Source organism: Suricata suricatta, chromosome 11 (assembly GCF_006229205.1).
Source record: "Suricata suricatta isolate VVHF042 chromosome 11, meerkat_22Aug2017_6uvM2_HiC, whole genome shotgun sequence".
Lineage (NCBI taxonomy): Eukaryota > Metazoa > Chordata > Mammalia > Carnivora > Herpestidae > Suricata > Suricata suricatta.
Genome location: NC_043710.1, coordinates 89,584,534 through 89,589,696, shown reverse-complemented (window position 1 = coordinate 89,589,696; position 5,163 = coordinate 89,584,534).

Here is a 5,163-nt window from a genome sequence, read left to right as displayed (position 1 = left end):
TTTGATTGTGGCTTTGCTCCAAGTCTCTTGTCCAAATTCCAGGGATGAGACAGCCTCCTTTCCTAGTGCCCATGGATAACAAGAGACTAATTTCAGTGATGTAGTTAGAGAGACTCCCTCAGGATCACTGCTCCAGAGATCCCCTTCCCTAAGGAAGAAGAAATGATTGTTTATGCCCTTGGTAATGCTTGATGTTGCTTTTAATGACCTGTGGTTACATTTCTTATTGTGATTACATCTTTTTAAGCTATTAATTATACCAAAGCATCATGGGAAAAATAGTAATTGCTACCTTGTATTAAGCCCTTACTGTGTACCAAACACTGTATCAACCCACTACCCTCATATGAAGCAAAGCAGTGTACAAAGAATTTTACCTCTTTATTCCACACAACAGCTTTGTATATTAGACCTATAAATATCCACTTTGAAAGTGAGGAGTACACACAGCTTATCGGTTCCAAAATCTTGAGTCAAATTCTAATCTACCCAACTCCAAGCTTCATAGGGCTCAGGAACCTTGCTGGGCTTCTTAACCAAACAAGGTATTTAATGTATGTCACTGACAACACCCAATTTTGTCTCCAGACAGCACTGCTGGCTACTACCACTACTGCACACATTGTCAAAATAGCTCTCAGGAAGTGATTTCACTCATACAGAGACTAATAAAGTTTTGTGTGTCACCTTGCACTGGCACTCCATACCAGGTGGCCTTAAGGAAGACAGATTTCATACCCAAGAAAGAAATCTTGATTTGGGAAAATTTGAGCTTCAGTGTGCCAGTGGATTGAGTACGTTTTTAGTCCTGGGTTAATGACAAAAGTCCTCTTATGAAAGTTATATGGAAACCAATTTGACAATAAACTATTAAAGATATTAAAAATAAATAAAAATAAATAAACATACCATTTTAGGAAAAAAAAGGAAGTTATGAAGTCAAAACACAAAGGCAGAAGTCCCTCTTCCTCCAGGAAAGTTCTACTAAAACTGCTGCACACATGCCTGTGTATGTTTGTGAGTGTAAGCACACACATCTTTTGATTTACTCTTAGAATTAACACATCCCAAAGTAACTCCAAAGAGTCCCAACCCTTGTTCTCAATCCCATTGCACAAAAGTTACAAACGGAGAAAAGCAATTCATTAAAGTGAAATGAAATGAAGCTCTTCTTGAGAACCAAGTACAAAGAAGTTAGGGGTTCTCTGAAAGCTCTAGGAGGATTTTGTTGCCTTAGAGACAGTTGCCATGGCAGCCTCATTTTCAAATGTATCTTCAACAGAGCTTCTCTAAAGCCATGTTACCTGATGACTTGCTCCAATACAGCAGAAAACAAAACTACTCTTTGCCTTTTCCATTTGTATAGTACTGTTGCCTTTCGAAAACTGGAATCTCTGAAATGGCTTCCTTCTTATGTTTGTTTCTTTAGACTACACATTATAAATGCAACATTATGGGGCATATAAAGATTCACAGACATTAAAGTGCCTTTGCATATACGTCTCATGCATGTGCGTTGGCTCTCAGATTACTAGTAGATCATTGAAGTTACACAAGGATCATCCCAAACCAATCCTTATGTATCATGGGATTCCCAGCTTCAGTAAGAAGCACAAGCCTGTCCAGAGAGAAATGATGGCAGCTGAGAGGACCCCATGTGAAAGAAGAAGCTTTGATTAGCTTCTGACAAAGTAGAATTAAATTCATTTTTCAGTAATGGTATGTATCTAATAGTTACTATTAAATTGATTTTTAGGTTTATTTATTTATTTTGAAACAGAGAGCATTCAGGGGAGGAGAAGAGGGAGTGGGAGAGAGACAATCTCAAGCCGACTCCATGCTGTCAGCACAGAGCCCAACACAGGGCTCAAACTCATGAACGGCGAGATCATGACCTGAGCTGAAACTAAGAGTTGGATGCTTAACCAACTGAGCCACCTAGGCACCCCCTGTTAAACCGATTTTTAACAAATGTATTTGACAATGTAATATGTGAAGTCCAGGGTTTATATAAAAAGTAAACAAAAAATAAACAAACAAAATCATGGTTCATGCCAGAAAGAAGCTTGCAATCTAATAGAAGCATTGCACAGACAGAAAGGCTCTTTTTCTATTTCTGTCCCTTCATATCTCACATTTCATGGGGTTCAGTTCTTTACCTTCCATACTAGCTCTACTTCCTTAAATTCTTTTTTTAAGTTTACTTATTTACCTTGGGAGAAACAGAGACAGCACAAGAGAAGGGGCAGAAAGATGGAGAGAATCCCAAGCAGTCTCTGTGCTGCCAGGACAGAGCCAAACAAGGGATTCCAACTGAAAAATTGTGAGATCATGACCTGAGCCAAAACCAAGAGCCTGATGCTTAACTGACTGAGCCTCCCAGTCAACCCCTACTTCCTTTAATTCTTGATGAACTCATTTGTTTCACGGCTTCCACTATCCCAACGTATAAATGGCTCTCAAATTGGTGTCTTTATTTTTCAATTCTCTATTAAGGTCCTTTATTGTATACCCAACAGGATATTTTTTCTTCTGGATGTTTCAAGAGACTGTCTCTAAGCTTATCGAGTACATAGGCACATGTCTCTTCTCCAAAAATAGATGTTCTCTCAACCTCTCCATTAGTTATCTGAGTATAACCAATGATGAGAAAGTAGAGAGTAGAATTCATAAAGTTATTCTAAGTCCTAGTTTCTCTAGGATAGTCCCAGTTCATGTCTCTTATCCTGCCCCCCAAAATTATTAGGAGCTTTCTCTGTCACTCTGAAATATATCCCAGTTAAAATGAGAAGTATTCAGGGCATAAACTTTGGAATCTGGTGGACTTCAGCATAAATCCTAGTTCTGCATACAGGTAGCTGTGTAGCTTGGAAATTCAACCTTTCTGTAAGTTTCTAATTTTTAATCTTAAAATGAGGAAAAGAACCACAACTCAAAGTGTTATTTTCATGAGTAAAAGATGTACCTTCTAGCACAAAGAAGATACAAGAAGCAGTTTTATTGTTATTATTATTATTATTAATATGATATATATTTATGTGTACTATTTTAAAGTTTTATTACACAAATAAAATTTATTATTTACTATGATAATAGTAATAACTATATCCTTGGATGAAGGTAGTTTCAGAATGGGCTGGAACAGAAAGAAACCAGAGACAGGGAAGTTAATTTAAAAACTTTTCCATAAGCTGTATAAACAGCCAAAGATAAACAGTACCACATATTATGATATTATGGTAAAGTACCAAATAAGATGTCACATCTCAATAGTTTGAGAGAGAAAAATATAGAAGAGGCATAAATCAAATGTGGTTAAATTTCCAATCCCAGCTGGTGGTAGAAGTGGGAAAAGAAGGAGGTAGAAGGGTAAAGAGCTGGATTTTAGAAAATATCATCAGATGCTGTCAGGACTTTCAAACGATGACCAGAAAGAAGTAGAAAATTGAAAATCAGAGATTTAATATAAGGGATTAAGATACAAATTGAATAGAGGAAAAGTAGGAAAAGTCCTTTAGGAGTACTGCTTAAAGACAGAATAGTTAAGAGTAAAGTGTGGGTTTTTTCTATGATTTTTATTTATTTTTGAGAGACAGAAACAGTGTGAGCAGGGGAGGGTCAGAGAGAGAGGGAGACACAGAATCTGAAGCAGGCTCCAGGCTCTGAACTAGCAGCCAGCACAGAGACCTACACAGGGCTTGAACCCACGAACCATGACATCATGACCTGAACTGAAGCCAGACGCTTAACCGACTGAACCATCCAGGCACCCCAAGTGTGAACCTGTTAAAAATGCCAATAAATAAGGGGAGAAGGAAGTTGACCAACAGAAATGTCAAAAAAAAAGCCCAGCGAGCATAGCAATTAAGAACAAGAATTGGACTGGGTGGAGCCAAGATGGCAGAGAGGAAGGGAGCTCTGTAAACTCTGTCCGCACCATTTATCGAACTGAGAAGGATATTACGTTCATCTGAGAGAGCAGAAGGAGAAAATACGAACTCCAGAAGGAATAGAACCTCAAGGATATCTGAGTGAGTGGGGGCGAATGGTGGGAGATCTGAGGACGGGCCAGCCCGGACGGGCAGGGGAGGTAAGATCCCCAGCTCAACGTGGCGCAAGTGCTCAGCGCCCGGGAGACAAAGGGAAGAGACAGAGTCGGAACACGCTCATAAAACTGTCTCTGGGGAAGAGGTATAGAACGCTTGGCTGCGCTTGGAGACAGAAACCCACTCCATAGATAACTGCTGGGTAGCCGGAATCCCGAAATGGGGTGGCGCAAGAGAAGGAATAGCTTCCAGCCCTAAGCCATCTCGGAGGCGTCTGTGGCTGTGAGAAGCGGCTGTGCTGGGGAGGCGCACTCCCCGGCGGGAAGCGGCCAGAGTGGTGACTGCGCCAGGCACGAGCAATTCGAACTTGGTTTTGGGAATGGGACCACGGACCGCATTTCCATGGCACACCTCGCCCCCTGCACGGACTGCGTGAATCCTGGGTGCCCACAGGGAAAAAATAGGGCGCACACCGACGGGACCCCCAACAAAGAGTTGGTGGTGGGTGGAGGCCCGGGCGCGCGCTTAGACTGTAGGAGTTCCCAGCTCATTTCCAGCAGCGCACAGCATCTTGAGCAAAGCTATCGAGAAACTAAGAGAGACTCGGTTTTTTGCTTTTTGTTTTTTTCCTTTCCCCCATTGCAATCGCGATCCTGACTGGGGGTGGGGACTCTGCAATTGAGTCTGTGAAGGTGTGCATTTCACCTCCTGCTGCTCATTTCGCCTCAGGCAGGGGCGGAGCCACTGAGAACAGACTCCAAGACTTACCACATCAAACCAAGCCTATCCACCAGGGGGAGCTGCTGCTTGCTTTTTTTTTTTTTCATTTTTGTTTTTTTCTTTTGTTTTGTTTTTGTTGTTTGTTTTTTTAATATATAAAATTTTTTTTCTTCACTAGTTTTGTACTTATTTCTTTGTCATTATTACCTTTTTTCCTTTTTCTTTACTCAATTCCTTTAAATTTTACTCCTTATATTCCTTTCTCCTTTCTCCCTTACTTTTTCACCTTCTTGCAGCCCAGATATATTCTCCTGTATCTCATCCTTACCTCTCCCCTAAACTGGTCATACACTTTTAAATGGTCTACTGTCCTTTGTTGTCTCCGACCCCCTTTTAT